Below are 16,557 nucleotides of genomic sequence, written 5' to 3' on the forward strand. Positions count from 1 at the left end.
ATAAGTTTGCTATTTACTTTTATTCGCATCTTTACTTTTCCAATCTATATTATAAAATACCAAAAATATATTTATCTGATCATATTATCTCTATCAGATCTCACTTTCGCAAGTGGCCGTGAAGGGATTGACAACCCCGTTATTGCGTTGGTTGCGAGTTCTTTGTTTGTTTGTGTAGGTGCGTGGGACTTTTGAGGAGCCTCCTACTGGATTGATACCTTGGTTCTCAAAAACTGAGGGAAATACTTACGCTATTGTGCTGCATCACCCTTTCCTCTTCAAGGAAAACCAACGCAAGCTCAAGACGTAGCAATCACCATCCCCACGCCGTCGTGCTAACGGAACTCTCCCTCGTCCTCAACTGGATCAAGAGCTCGAGGGACGTCATCGAGCTGAACGTGTGCTGAACGCAGAGGTGCCGTACGTTCGGTGCTTGGATCGGTTGGATCGCGAAGACGTTCGACTACATCAACTGCGTTACTAAACGCTTCCGCTTTCGGTCTACGAGGGTACGTGGACACACTCACCCCGCTCATTGCTATGCTTCTCCTAGATAGATCTTGCATGATCGTAGGTAATTTTTTTGAAATACTATGTTCCCCAACAACAACGTATATCACATCACGTCTTGACCATATCACATCACAACATGCCCTGCAAAACAACTTAGACGTCCTCTACTTTGTTGTTGCAAGTTTTACGTGGCTGCTATGGGCTTCTAGCAAGAACCGTCCTTACCTACGCAAAAACCACAATGATGATTTATCAAGTTTGTTGTTTTAACCTTCTTCAAGGACCGGCCGTAGTCAAATTCGATTCAACTAAAGTAGGAGAAACAGACACCTGCCTACCACCTTTATGCAAAACAAGTTGCACTCAGTCGATGGAACCGGTCTCATGTACGTGGACATGTAAGGTTGGTTGGGCCGCTTCATCTTACAATACCGCAGAATCAAAATAAGACGTTGGTGGTAAGCAGTATGACCATCACCGCCCATAACTCCTTTGTGTTCTACTTGTGCATATCATCTACGCATAGACCTGGCTCGGATGCCACTGTTGGGAAACGTTGCATGGAAAACAAAAAAAATCTATGCACACGCAAGATCTATCCATGGAGATGCATAGCTACGAGAAGGGGAGAGCATCTTCATACCCTTGAAGATCGCTAAGCGGAAGCGTTTATCAACGTGGTTGATGTAGTCGTACACCTTCACGATCCGTCCTGGTCAAGTACCGAACGTACGGCACCTCCGTGTTCAGCTCGATGACGTCCTCGCCTTCTTGATCCAGCAAGAGGGGCGAAGTAGTAGATGAGTTCCGGCAGCACGACGGCGTGGTGATGGTGTTGGTGAAGAACAATCTCCGCAGAGCTTCGCTAAGCACAACGAAAACTATGACGGAGGATAAACTAGAGGGACGGGGTTGCCGGCACACGGCTTGGTGTATCTTGATGTGTTCCGGGTGCTAGCCCTGCCCCTCTGTTTATATGTTGAGCCCTGGGGTCGAAACTTGGAGAAAGAGCCTCCTCAAAGTCGGTTTTGTCCGCAAGGAAGAGTCCTTCTCGGACTTCCAGGACCAGATGCCACGGTCCTCGGCGTCTGGCCCAGGGCCAGACACCAGGGTCTCCGGCATTTGGACCCTGACCTCTGCAAAACATCCTTTTGCACCGACCTAAAGCTACATGGGCCTTACCCCTTGGCCTAACCATATCATTCTATATATCAATCTTTACCTCCGGACCATTCTGGAGCCCCTCGTCGTGTCTGTGTTCTCATCCGGGACTCCAAACAACATTCGATCACCAACATACATAACTCATATAATACTATATCGTCAACGAACGTTAAGCATGCGGACCCTACGAGTTAGATAATGATGTAGACATGACCGAGACGCTTCTCCGGTCAATAACCAATAGCGGGACCTGGATGCCCATATTGGTTCCTACATATTCCACAAAGATCTTTATCGGCCGAACCTTTATGACAACATACGTAGTTCCCTTTGTCCGTCGGTATGTTACTTGCCCGAGATTCGATCGTCGGTATCTCCATACATAGTTCAATCTCGTTACTGGCAAGTCTCTTTACTCGTTCTGTAATACATCATCTCGTAACTAACTCCTTAGTCATTTTGCTTGCAAGCTTATTATGATGTGTATTACCGAGAGGGCCCAGAGATACCTCTTCGATACTCGGAGTGACAAATCACAATCTCGATCCATGCCAACTCAATAGACACCTTCAGAGATACCTGTAGAACGTCTTTATAATCATCCAGTTACGTTGTGACGTTTGATAGCACACAAGGCATTCCTCCAGTATCCGGGAGTTGCATGATCTCATTGTTGAAGGAACATGTATTTGACATTAAGAAAGCAGTAGCAATAAACTCAATGATCATATGCTAAGCTAACGGATGGGTCTTGCCCATCACATCATTCTCCTAATGATGTGATCCTGTTATCAAATGACAACTCATGTCTATGGTTAGGAAACCTTAACCATCTTTTGATCAACGAGGTAGTCTAGTAGAGGCTCACTACAGACACGGTATTTGTTTATGTATCCACACATGTATTTAAGTTTCCGGTCAATACAATTCTAGCATGAATAATAAACCTTTATCATGATTTAGGAAATACAATAATAACCATTTTATTATTGCCTCTAGGGCATATTTCCATCACACCTTACACCGTGGGAAATGCAGCCAGTGGCACCGACGAGCGGGACCAAGGGCAACACCGGCCCACCCATTATCTATACATCACAGGTGCAGGAGCAGAAAACGGGCGCATCAGCTCCGGCCAGTTCCTCTGGCTCGCCCATGCCGCACGACGCGGACTCCGCGTGACGAGACACGGGACACAACAGGACTGGCTCACCCGAGCAAAATTAACCCAGCCAATGAAAGGCATCGCCGAGCCCACCAGTCATCGTGCGTCAACGATAAAAGTCTGGGTCAAAAACAGCCTGTAAAAATCAAACGATCGTGCACACGCGTTGACCCGACCAAGCCTGATCGAACGGCAAGAAACGAGGTGAAATCGGGGGACACTCGGGACGGCGGGTCGCCCCGGAACCTTATATGTTAAAATTACCAATCAACGCATTTTAAGATCCTCTTGGTGATTGTTTTGCTATTACCCCACATGAATTTCCATATATCAGCTTCATTGCTATGTTTGATCTCATCCAGTTGAGCAGCAAGCTGATGAAACTATTTTTGGCTTTGATAGTGGAAGCTGGAAAAGATTATAACAACTCTCCATGTTTTTTGGCTTTGCAACGTATATCATATCATGCTCAGTAAAAGGAGTGTTGCTCAGGTATTCTTCTCGTCATAATGTGACCCTTCTAAACATCATTCCAAAGCTTTGCAGTGTCCCTCTTATGGACCTCACATATAGCCTTTCTTATGTAAAGATCAATTAAGCTTAGGCAACCTCTCCACCAGAAAGAGCCCTTGTTAATGCTAGCATGTGGCACGGTCTGTGTAATAGGCTTGCCATATAAGCTTGACCCATGGGATATCCTCATGATCATAAAATTTATGTAGGTGCTTGATCAGTAGTGCATTGTTCTATACTATGAGATTAAGCACCCCAAGCCTCCTTGATCTTTTGGTTTGCATAACATTTTCCAACTGGCAAGGCAAATGCCCTTCTTGTTGATATCATTACCATGCCATAAAAATATCTGCTGGACTTATTGACATGACCTAATATGGTGATGTGAACTTTGAAGGAGCACATAGAAAATATGGGCATGGATGCAATGACATAGTTGACATAAATAAGTCTGCCAGCATAGTTCACAACGAAGACGTGATAATCTTTTATCACTCCTGGCAATGATGGGCATTAGCTCATGAACAGATAGTTTGGTGGTTCCTGGTGGGAACTCTAAATAGGTGAATGGTAAGCTAGATGTAGGGACCAACAGAGTAAAACACAAAGATACTACATTTAGATACATTATAACTGTGCAGTTTTCCTGCCCTCTCAGGCCATCAGCATTTCTATCCGTTGGATGTTCACTGTCAGGCTTTCTTGGCCATCCGATTATCTCCTAATCGCGCATCAATCACACCTCCAGGCTTCGTCCCACCCTAACAAACGCTAACCTTATCGGGCCGCTACTCTAGTGGTTTTTTGGCCGTCGGAGATTCGGTTGGGCCTACTGGGCCTGTATCAGCTTTCCCTGCAGAAAAACCTAAAACACTGGACGCTCACAAGTGGCGACCCTTCTTTCGTTCGCTGGCAGCCTCGCGTTGCGGCGCCTCTCCATGGCCGACCTGGGTGCCGACCGACCGATGCGGGGGCTTGGACTGCCATGGCGGCCACGCTGGGTTTCCACCGACGCGACAGACAGCGGCTCCTCGATCCGTTCGGTTCCACAGCGCGATGGATGGTATGTGGCGGCGAATAACCGGGAAGTTCAATCACCAATGATAATTGATCGAGCGTTTAATCAGCCATTAATGCCAGTCAATGCTCCAGGCAGGTCAGTTTCCGTGGGCGATTCATATTTTTCATTCAATTCATGGAAGCCCATATAATCCCAACCTTGTAGCTTCACAAACCATTCTCCAACTCAAAGCACAACCTTGTAGCTTCACTAAAAATAGAGGAAGAATTGGAGGTCTCCCGTCGTTCCAATTCTCCCTCTTTGCTGCATCTCCTCTTCCCCCAATTCTTCCTCTATTTTTAGTGATACTATTCTTTGTATTAAAAAACGCCGGTCAGCCTACTTCTGCTGGGTTAGAAGGTGATGCGCTCGTTCCAACTTTCAATTGTTGTCTGCATATACAGATGTGTTCTCTGTCTAATTTAGAATTTCCAATGATTGCAGGTTCTCTACAAGGACGAATTTAAGCTATGTGCTGCTTGGTTTCTTTCGTTCTTTCAGTTAAATCTGCCGGTATCTCTGTTCTTCCCCCAATTCTTCGTCCATAAGTATATAAATTTTTATTTATTGATGTTTTTCCACTCCCAACTGAAGACCTGTGCTCTGAGTTGACGGGTTCGAACTTTCTGCTGGGTTGGGTTCTCCCTTGCATCTCCAATTGCTAAAGGTCAGGTTAGTATCCGTCATAGTTCATACAGTGATGGCATATGGAATCACTCCTTCTGTTTATCATGTTATTAGACAGTAAACTGACATATGCGTCCAAAGCCTCCAACTGATGGTATTCATTTATATGACATGCATCAGCAATGCTTACTGAATTTGAAGAAATTTTTAAGCAGGTACATGTACAGGTAGGTTTACGAAGTCACTGTCAAGAGGCTTATATGATGTAGCAACGTCAAAGCAAGTTGATTACCTGATGTTTTAGATCAACTAGATGACCCGTTGCGCGAATGGCGCAAAGGCCGCGTGCAAGCCAAGTATTGTAAGAGTTTGCACTAAAATATGTAAACACAAAATGAAAGCATATATTTCTTTCATCATACCACACAGCAGCCTAAGTAGCAAATAACCGACAGTTAAATGCACATGATGGTCTTAGGGGATTACATAAGTCTTGGTAGGCATCTATACTAATGCTAAGTTATAATAACAAAGGGCTCTTGCAACTTGCTTATATTGAGTAGACGATCAGGCGCAGTCCCTTGGAAGTGCATTTGAAGGCGAAAGCATATGCTTGTCCTTTGTTCATGCTAGATGACCCGTTGTGCCCATGGCGCAAAAAGCAAGAGTAAGCCGAGTATTAAAATCATGCATATGAGATTGATTTAAACCAACTTAATAAATACTTACATTCCATTACATGATAGCTTGAAAGAAAATATTCATATCAAGCCAAAAGGAAGAGCGAGCCGAGGATTCAAACCATGCATATTAGACTGATTTAGAACAAGTTAAGGATAGTTATATTCCATTACATGATAGCTTAAAATAAAATATTCAAATCGCTTGATAATAGCATACATTGATGGCTTTATAAAGTAAGCTATATTAGCAGAGATGCATTGTGTATATAGTGCTTGTCCATTAACTGTTGCCCGAGTCTTCTACCTGCCGCAAGTAGGAAGGGAAGAATGAAGCCAAAAAATTGATGAAATGATATGTGATAATAACAACAAATGATTAGAACAAAAGGCCAAGGCCAAACATCACCTTATCGTCAGCTTAAGCATTGATTTTTTTAACAAATTGTGCATCTAAAATCCTACTCAATACCTAAGAAAAGGATGTCTTACTAACATCCCAGGAGGACAAAGAACAAATGCAACAAGGGATTTCAAGAATACTGGCATTTCTCCATGCCCTGTGCTCACATGGCTTGCTGTAACCCCCACGGGGCTTGTTGCAATGAAGATCCTTTTTTATCTCTAACATAGCAAGCACCTATACATATATAGAAAATAGTTGCACAAAGTTGGAAATTGAAAACAAAAGTTAACACTCAAACAAAAAGGAAGAGAGCAGTTGACTTTTCCCCTAGCTTATTCATGTTTGTCACATACACTTTCATTGCTGGGAGATAATCGTAAATAGCAATATGGTTCTTGTACCTACAAAAAACATGTCTCTTGTGATCTACAGCAAGGGCCTCTCTTCTAGTGAAGCCTCTACGTTTGTAATCTCAATTCTTTTATGTGAGTTCATATTCAATTCTCTGGCATATCTTGAGAGATATAGTACTCCCTAAACTCTTCCTCTCAAAAAACATTATATGAGGAATTTTCATCATGAAGCATCCTTCATGGACAAGTAGATAAAACCCAAACGATTCCTCAAATCTGGAGAAGCACATCAATGGAGGGGACATAGTCGATCTCATACCATTATATATCTATCTAAAATGAACAGTGCTAGGAGGTTGTTTTAAAACTACATGGAAACATCAAATACCATTATATATCTATCTATAAACTCTGCTGCACTGCAGTTTTACAATGAAAGAAATAGTAGTAACACCAGACCTAAGTAAAGCCACTCTGTACGTATCAGCCATATCCTGCTAAATTGCGTAGATAATTTTGCTGCTTCGTCCTCTTAACGATACACATAGAACACTCTTTTGTTCAAAAAACAAAAAAAAATGGCATAGATATCCTTCTCTGAAGCTCAAATATATGAGTGATATTAATGGAGAGCACATTCACCTATCGAAAGGTATATATTCACCTATATCAAATATCTGCATATGAACAGAATGAAAATACCAGCCTACTTTACATTCTACCTCTCGAAGGTGAAACAAAACATAATAAATTATATAACCAAAATCATTCTTTTCAAAGGTCCTGCTGAATAGTTAAAGGAGGCAATGCAAGGGAAAACAATGAAGGATCGGAGGATTACTGGGTTGATACAGTATCCAAGTGTTAACATACATGGTGGAAGTTCAAGCATGAGCTCACTCTTATTTTACCAAATAGAAAAGGTTTCACTTACATAATGAAGAATCGATGCAAGAAAGTAAACGGTTGTGCAGAGTACCATTGTTTCGATTTCCATAGTGAATTTCCATACAAAAAGAACTCTTCAGCTTGATTGTATCTTTAGGACAAAACAACTCAGCCAAATAGTACGCAATCCATCAGCTGAGCTCGCATTTTCTACACATAGAATTAACAAAACAGTGTCAATCAAGTTACCTTCTACACAATGATTGTGTATTAACATGCACACATAATCAAGGGAAAACAGGTCGCATATCCATCAAATTAAATTTCTTGCACAAAGTAGAAAAATGCCCTAAAACATGATCATGCTTTCTAGTACTCGCTGCCTGGAATTAACATGATCTAAATTAGAATTGTCGACAATTAATATATAAATTATAAGGTATAGTAGATGAAGCTAGAATTGGGCAATAATCACACTGTTTGTTTGTAGGAAATCTGAATAGAATATTTGAATCATAATCTCTGAACATAAACTTGGGACAAACCAATGATATTAAAGCGAGGGCATTGGAATCAAATATGAACCAAGCAGTGAACATTTATTCAAGCTAAAGGTTACCGTATACCTTTTCACACACCGTGATTAACATTCTTCCTACTAATCTTTCATACACCCAGTGTCGTGTTCCTCGTGTCCTGGTCCTAACTGCCACATCATGCACCATTGTACACTAAATGTTGCGCTCCTCATCTCCCGCTCCTCTGCAATTTCAACATTAGTAACAAGATCAGCAAGTAAGGAAAAATGAGTTACATTAGAATTAGAAAACTCATAACTTCCTGAACATTTTTGCTAGATCCGTACTGTGGTAGAAAAGTTGCAGAAAAAGTCGGGCTCACCTTTCTTGGCAGGGTCCGACTACTCCAGGGCCAGCATGCCACAAGTTCTGCAAGCAATCAGAACCAATGCAATCAGCCCTATCTTCAGTTTCAGATTTGCAGTCACCGGGAACTGTTTAGTCCAAAATCTGGTCTTTAGAGAACAGACGAATGTCTATACAAAAAATAAATAGTTACAAACAAATAAGCGAAAAGGATTATCCTTGGAGCTTACCCTGCTGCTTGCACTCCTCCACGGCCTGCTCCTTCTCCATAAGGTGCAATTAGTTACCCTGCAATCTTCGATAAATTATGAAACCTGCAGAAATAAATACCTCATTGAAAAAGATCAACAACACATAAAAAAGGCCAAAATCTTTAAATTGTGCAACCACATGGATGTAAAAGTTAAAGACACATTTGTGTACAGTCACCTAGAGATGTCATTTGGGTACAATCAACAAGGCCTCTAGTTGCAGTTTTTGCATCAACCAATCTGAAAACCTTGTTTACGGATCAAAATTCATATTCAAGCAATACAGGAGAACAAGGAGATGCATGGCAGGAGGCACGTACGTGGTGGAGAGGCAGTGGATGAAGATGTGGGCGCTTTCGGTGAAGGCGGCCATGGTGTCCTTGTTCATGACACCTCCGCCTTCCACCTTCGCCGGCGCCGGCCACGGTGACCCGGGCGAGCTTGTCTTGAGCAGCAGCCACACAATGGCCTTGGGGAACTCCTCCACCTTGGGGTGCGGAGGCAGGGGAGGGGGTGGTGGTGAAGGAGGAGGAGACGAGGCGGCGGAGATGAAGGGGGCAAGCGCAGGCGGCGGCACAAAGAAGAGAAACGGGATGAGAAGGGAGTGCGGCGAATCTGCACCCGGGCTCATCTGCACCCGCGCTCACGGAAAAAACAAAAAAAATACTAGAAAAATTCAAAAAATTCCAAAAAAAATTCGGGTGATAGATAATTAGGTGCGTGAGGTTCGCTCCAAAATGCAACTCGTTTGAACATTTGAGCAAGTCTGTGCAAAAAAGACAAAATCGGGGTCTGTGAAAAAGTTTACTGTTCACAAACTGTTTTGACCCGATTTGTCTTTTTTGCCGAGGCCTGCTCAGATATCCAAATGAGTTGAATTTTGGAGCGGGCCTCACGCATCAACTTATCTACCACCCGAATTTTTTTTGGATTTTTTTGAATTTTTCTAGTATTTTTTTTGAATTTTTTGCTGATCAGGTGCAGATGAGCCCGGGCTCCAGGATGAATTATCCGATGAGAAGAGATCAGAGAGAGAGAGGAGATATTTTCACGGGAGAGAAGGGCTGTCGAGGGAGATATTCGTCAATCCACCCACCCCCACGTTCGATCCCCTGAAGCCCACGATAGCTGCAGTCCACCTTTTTTCTCACCACACAAACACGACCCACGCTGCAAGCCTGGGACTGCGGGCAAAGGAGGCCCACCTCTCATCCAGTCAAACTAGAAGAAAAACTAACGGCCAGAATTTTGACAACGACGTAAAAAGTACTTACCATGGCAGATCGTGTGAACCTGATTGACCGCGCGATGCAAGTGCTCCATATGGGCGGGTAGCATAGCATCATTTATATGTTCCACTAGTGGTTGGGGCGCGCCTGTGCGCGCCTCTTGAGACGTTCATGTGTGCCCCTATCTTTTCTCAGCACATTGGGCTGTCTTGTTTGGTCCTCAGTCAGCAATTTGAGTTAAAAATGTTAGTTTAGATATATGGCATTATAGCTTAGATGGATCAACCCAGAAACAATGATAAGATCATGTGCGTATGTTATAAGAGTTCATACCATGCCTGATCAGTCATATGTACTATCTGAATTTTGCTTACAGCGTAGCTTAAAATCTTATAAAGATTCATTTGGCCTCTTCTCACTTCTAGCAACTAGTCACAAATGTACCACATAATATGATTAACTAAATAAGTTTCTGATCTCTTACAACACCCTTCCATTGAAGCCTGCAAATATCCCTCTATTTTGATACAAACAGGTGGTGTATTTATTGACACAGAAACATAACAGAAAGTATGAAGCAGATATAAACCATCAAAGAAGACCATCTTTAGTAATTGAAAGTAACGTCACACAAACTCATATATGTGGAATAATATAGAAATATATTAATCTTCTTGAGCTCTTCCTCCTCTCCCTTCATCTGATTATGCATCCCTACAGCAGCAACTTAGTGGCTTCCACAAATCAAAGTGATAGAATAAAGAGCTAGATGTACATGTGCCATTTTACGGTCAGGTGTTTGGTCACTTCAACATTGGCATACTGAGTCTCACAGTTTCATTCGCTTGATCAAATGCTAGGTAGATGACCACGGGCATGTTCCTGTAATCGTTGACGAACCAATTAATACGTATATCTCGATGCTACTCGTTTTTTTTATTTACAAAATGCAATGCCTAGAGGAAATAGTAGCTTTTGTGAATGTATTTAGTCAGTAGAACAAATGCATTAGTTGTACCACTAACTCTGGTAGAATTTAGCATACGAACACTGTACGGCCTGGTATTATATACTCCCTCCGTTCCAAAATAGATGACTCAACTTTGTACTAACTTTAGTATAATATTAGTACAAAGTTGAGTCATCTATTTTGGAACGGAGGGAGTAATAGGCATCATCTATGAGAAATAAACATGGAACTACTGGGAAGGGGAGACAAGAAAGTTCCATGTTCCACCTTACCTACACATAGCTGTAGCTGCTACATAAGTTTTAATGATGCCGGAATATATAGAACTACAGAAAACAAAATGAACTTGCAGGTTCAGAAACGGCCCGCTAGGTTTAGCGAAATCTTTATTGTGACACTGTAAAAATCTTTAGGTCAGCTCCCACATAGTCTTTGAGCTTACTAAGACATCCAAGGATATGTTAGTTAATCACACCTGAGGAAACCAGCATCACCGTAATAGTTAGGAATGTTGGCAATGCTCTACTTTGCAATAGCCTCCAAGAGCGGTTAATTCACAAAGTACTCTATAATTTATAGCCTTCAATTTTTTCTTTCCTTGTTATTCCAATTAATCAAAATAAGATAAACAATCAGTAAATCCCTATTTAGATAGTTCAAACTGAACTTGGATGTGGAGGAAACTGAAAGAACAAACCATTTTTTAATGAAGAAATAAAAGACCCTAATTTAAGCGGTAGTTCTGCCATGTAAATACAAAAAGGATTTAAATCCTGCTATATGTGCAAATATATGCAGTGTTTCTGCTGCAAGTGCCAAAAAAAGAGCTAACTAACCCTTGTTTGGAGATGATACAGAGCAGAACTATTAGCCAAGCAACACAAAAAAACTGCAAAGAAATACAGATGCGTGCTACCAACCTAATCTGCATTCGTTGACAAAAAAAGTATGGCTAAAACCTGACATCACAAAATTGCAAGAGAGGATAACCATGGCTGAAACCTATTGATCAGCTTTTTCCTTTGATGTGAGTCTGAAGCATTGTGCTACCTGGATCCGATACCGCACACAAATCACATAACCTTAACCAGTATGTATCTCACCAGCCTACAGCCCTACAAACCAAAGACATACAAGATAAATTCCAAATCTTTTTAGTGACGGTGTTATGCAGTTTGAACACCAAGATTACATTCTAAAGTACAGGCGTACAGCTCAATATCTGAACTTTTTTTTGAAAAAGGAATGTTCCCTCTATTTGGCTCTCTCTTTCACTAACAACAAACCCCTAATGAACATACAAAGCTGAAAATCTAGATCCAGATCCTAATTGCATAAATGTTTAATTTGTGCACAACGAATCGCAGATACTTGTTGAATCAGTGTGACTCTGCGTCGCAAAGGAGGGAAATGAGATTGATTTGTCGAAGGTACCGTGCTCACTTTTGTCCTCCTCGCGACGATGCTTATAGACAGGGAGGTCCCTTACTGCTCCTTGACAGCGACGCCGTGGGAGAGACTCGCCTCCTTCCCTCCTTCCTGGATCTCCATGTCAAGGGGTATAAAGAAACCAATATGCAGGAATTAAGACAATGTGAATCAACATCTTGAGCCACAAAACTCAAATATTGTAACATAACTGGAATAACCAAGCAGGAATATTTTACCTTCAGTTGCTCAAATGGATACTGCTTTATTAATTGTCTCAAGTTCGTTCTTGCAATTTCCAGTAAACGGTCTAAATAATTCAATGAATAATCCATCTATAATATCGCAAACCTTTATAGAGAAACAAATTCATAGTCACTGTTTTGCAGATGAACTATACCCTATCAATCTTCTTCACCCCAAAATAGTGACCCATACAAACTCACACAGATGCCTACGTGTATTGGAATCTTCGACTCTAAACATGGGCATAACCTCAAATACACTACGGAACCAACCACAGATAGCCAAGGCAAGCTCGTGTGCAGCCTAGGGGATTGCGCTAAACAAAACAGGTTGGCCATGATATGCCAGTTTGAATAGGCTTCTCACCTTCACACGATCCTGAAATAAGCATTGGAGTGTAGATACCTAAAATCTTTTGACCACAGATACTCCCTTAATTTCTGTGAATATCTAACAAAAAAAATACTAATCGACAGAAATAGAAACTGAGACTCACCTCACACCCGATGAAAACAACAGCAGAGGCGGATTATGCGGTTGATGGGGAGAGACGGAGAGTCCATGGCCTCCGGCGACAGAGGAGGCGCCGACAACCGCAGCGACCTCGTCCTCCCCCACCCACCTGCTAGCATAGGGCGCGGGCGCGCGGCGAACGAGAAGGGCGGATCGATGGCGGCGCGAGACCAAGACGGGGCCGTCCGTCGCCCAATCGAAGCGCGTAGCCCCGCCAGCACCGGTCGCGAGAGCAATACGTGAGCTCCTTGGCTTACCCATGGTCGTTGATGAGAGCAGCCTTCGTGATGAAGGCAAGAAGAGTGGAAGAGAGAGAGAGAGGGGATCATGGATTGGCTTTGTGGGTAGATAAAATCAAGCATTCAGTCGCTGGCTTGAGTCAGGGACAGCAGCATCTGGGAAAGGAAGACCTGGGATAGTTTGTCCTAGCCAATACACTTTTTTCTCTCTGTCCTATACGCGTGCGCTGTACAAATCCTACGTGGCATGCTCGAGAGGCTGCCCAGAGGTTCGCTCTTGCAGAGTGTAATACCCATCCTGACCACGAACCAATATTCTTTCAAATGCTTGGTAATTAGGTTGAACGGCAGAGTACTTGAAAAACAAACACTGACTTGGTCCAAGATTTTTATTTGACAATGTATCTTGTGACAGTACACAATAGGGATTCCCTCCCTCTAAACTTCTGTGGTGCATCAAGACAGTCTTAAAATACAGGGGTTGAGTGTATGCATATAGCACTTCGCATTTTAAGATGATTGTGAAGCTTAAGAAAGATACACATCTCGATACTATATGTAAGCATTTTGTGCTCTTCACATGGGTAAAGTTCCACCTCGGGTAACTACTTGGGAAAAGATAGTGTATTGTGACATACTGTTTCAAGAGAATTGAAGAAGATAAGATGTTGTCTCTGGCAAGCAAAGACCAGAAAAGCCACACATGTTCTTAAATCAAGTAAAGTAGTTGCCGGAAGCCACCGCTCAAAAAAATGTTGCCTGAAGCCATGTACAACAGTATAAAAATGTGATGGTTTTCAACCATTTTTGCAAAACAGTACGGATTTGTCCCTACTGCAGTACCTCATGGCCGAAGACATGGTCTACTACTAGCACTCTCGTTGGGATGTACCGCACAACATCCTTTAACATGATGCTCATGTAGATTTCCCTATATTTCGTTTCAGTTTATGTATGATTCATTCTTGCACCAAGCAATTACATTGTCCTGATATCCTCTCATTGCAAAAATTGTACATATAGGTGATGTTCATATTGGTTGTGGTCGATTGAGATCTTGAAGATTGGTACTGGGATTTTTTGAGACCGGCGGCTCGCCGCTGCCCTCACCTTTGCGCCCATGACTCCCTGTGTTGTGCTATCAGGATGCTGGCGGTGTTTAGTCCCCGAATCTCCTCACTACCCAAAATTCATCTACTAGACATCTAAGTTGAAACTTGGAGAGCATCTAATATCCTCATGTTCACTTCTTTGTCCTTTTTATTTTGTCTCTCTCATTTAAGTACAAGTTCAGTTTCGATGTCTCAAGACAGATCCAAGTTCACTGTTAGTTTTGTTTAGGAAACCATGTGCATCAGAGGGCATAACTCTCCATAATGCATGGAAATAAAAATAGAGCGCCCAAACAACTTTACCATGAACACATTCCTAACTATTTCTGTGGATTAATTGTTTATTTCTAACTGCTTGAATATTGGTTTCCGTGATATTCTCACAATTCGGCTATGTGCTACTTTTCAGTGACTTCATGTTCATTCCTCCCCATGTTTTTTACTTATAACTTGGTTTAAATTTCTGCCATGCTATTTTATCGCAACATTCCCATATCTAAATATATCAAATGGTATTGATATATTTGCAACAATTTCTTGGACGACCCTGACAAGGGATCAATTTCTTGCCTTTAAAAGTCATCTCCTGGATATGTGCATGTGGATTTATATTGTCTATGATTCATATTGCAACCACAACTATTATCGAACCTAGCACTCCAAACAATCATACCTAGCATGCAATTTGGGCTTTAATGTTTATTTCTAAGCCCATCAGACCCAAGAAAACAGTCTTTCCCTACTATCCTATACTACTTTATTTATTTCATGTATCTACATATTTAAAAATCATATCCTTCTATTGAAAAAATAGACGGACGCAGCAACACGCGCCATTAATGATCTAGTCTCGCTTATAGCGAGACGGAAGCAGCTCTCGCGCGAAGAAATCCCCTTTCTCATCGTTTCTGGGCCCGCCCGTTCTCTGTGTTTTTCCCGGTCGCTAGTTCTCTCATCGCTCCATCGAGTTGTTCGTTGGTTTTGGTCCGATCGTCTACTTTTTTCTTTTTCTTTCTAATTTTCATCTTTTTTTTGTCTCTTAATGGTTTTCTTTGGTTTTTCTGTATTCTTTGTTTTTTCACCGGTTTTCTTCGCTCTTTTCATGATTTTCACTTTTTTTTTCTTTTCTTTCATTTTCTTTGATTTTATTTGTTTCTTTTCTCCGCTTTCAATAACATTTTCTTTGTTCCCTATTTTCTTTGTTTTTCTTCCGGTTTTCTTTATTTTCTTGGTTTTCATCGGTTTTCTTCATTATTTTTTGTTTTATTTCTCGGTTTTCACCTTTTCATTCTTTTGCATTGGTTCTTTGGTTTCCTTTTTTTGTTTCTTTTGTTGGTTTTCTTTGGTTTTTTCTTTCTCTTTTCGTGTAGAACAATAATGTTTTTTTCTACACTTTTTTTTCAAATACATGAAAAACCCATATGCATTTGAACAGTTTTCCTGGACATGTTGAACATTTTTTCAAATACATGATTAACATTTTTCTCAAACATATATTTTGATGTCAACTTTTTACGTACACATTCAACATTTTTTTACACATCAGGAACATTTTTAATATACACGTTTAATATTTTTTAAATACATGATTAACATTTTTGAAAATGTATATTTTTTATGCATACCTTTTTCTATGCAGATTCTACATCTTTTGTATACGTCAGATTTTTTATGTATATGTTTAATTTTTTTCAAATACATGATTATTATTTCTTCAAACATAACCTTGACACTTATTTTGGATCGACAGGAGTATAGTTTGGGCGTATACTTTTTTCCACGCACATTGTACCTTTTTTGTATACATGGTAAACATTTTTATATGCACGTTTAATAATTTCCAAATGCATGATTAATATTCTTGAAATCACATACTTTTTGCGTCTACCTTTCATGTAAACATCGTACATTTTGGTATACACTAGGAACATTTTTATATACACATTTAATATTTTCCAAATACATGATTAACATTTTTGAAACCATATACTTTTTATTTCTACTTTTTGTACAACATTGTACATTTTTGTATACATCAGTATCATTTTGTATGCACACATTTAACATTTTTAAAATACATGATTAACACTTTAATCATATACTCCCTCCGTCCGGAAATACTTGTCGGAGAAATGCATAAAAATGGATGTATCTAGAACTAAAATACGTTTAGATACATCCATTCCCCCGACAAGTATTTCCGGACGGAGGGAGTATATGTTTTGATGTATAATTTTGCATATACATTGTATAGTTTTTTATACATTAGAAACAATTGTACATACATGTTTAATATTGTTTCAATACATGATTAAC

General features: G+C 40.9%; 3 long non-coding RNA genes across 5 annotated transcripts; 1 reads left to right on the top strand and 2 right to left on the bottom strand.

Moving 5' to 3' along the window:
• Positions 1 to 4,729: 4,729 nt before the first annotated feature.
• On the top strand, positions 4,730 to 14,824 carry LOC123143915 (uncharacterized). Its single transcript, XR_006471140.1, has 4 exons — positions 4,730 to 4,775; positions 4,860 to 4,928; positions 5,010 to 5,087; positions 14,153 to 14,824. It is a non-coding gene; the product is annotated as an uncharacterized lncRNA (long non-coding RNA).
• Positions 5,526 to 9,135, bottom strand: LOC123143914 (uncharacterized). 3 transcript variants are annotated; one of them, XR_006471139.1, is made up of 6 exons: positions 8,825 to 9,135; positions 8,683 to 8,744; positions 8,484 to 8,567; positions 8,270 to 8,316; positions 7,996 to 8,131; positions 5,526 to 7,579 (listed from the first exon to the last, which is right to left on the bottom strand). It is a non-coding gene; the product is annotated as an uncharacterized lncRNA (long non-coding RNA). The 3 variants fall into 3 exon arrangements; XR_006471137.1 differs by having other exon boundaries at positions 8,270 to 8,381; XR_006471138.1 differs by lacking the exon at positions 8,683 to 8,744 and having other exon boundaries at positions 8,270 to 8,381.
• On the bottom strand, positions 10,173 to 13,824 carry LOC123143913 (uncharacterized). The gene is made up of 2 exons (XR_006471136.1): positions 12,147 to 13,824; positions 10,173 to 10,615 (listed from the first exon to the last, which is right to left on the bottom strand). It is a non-coding gene; the product is annotated as an uncharacterized lncRNA (long non-coding RNA).
• Positions 14,825 to 16,557: the final 1,733 nt, after the last annotated feature.

The sequence above is a fragment of the Triticum aestivum genome, chromosome 6D (assembly GCF_018294505.1).
Source record: "Triticum aestivum cultivar Chinese Spring chromosome 6D, IWGSC CS RefSeq v2.1, whole genome shotgun sequence".
Taxonomy (NCBI): domain Eukaryota; kingdom Viridiplantae; phylum Streptophyta; class Magnoliopsida; order Poales; family Poaceae; genus Triticum; species Triticum aestivum.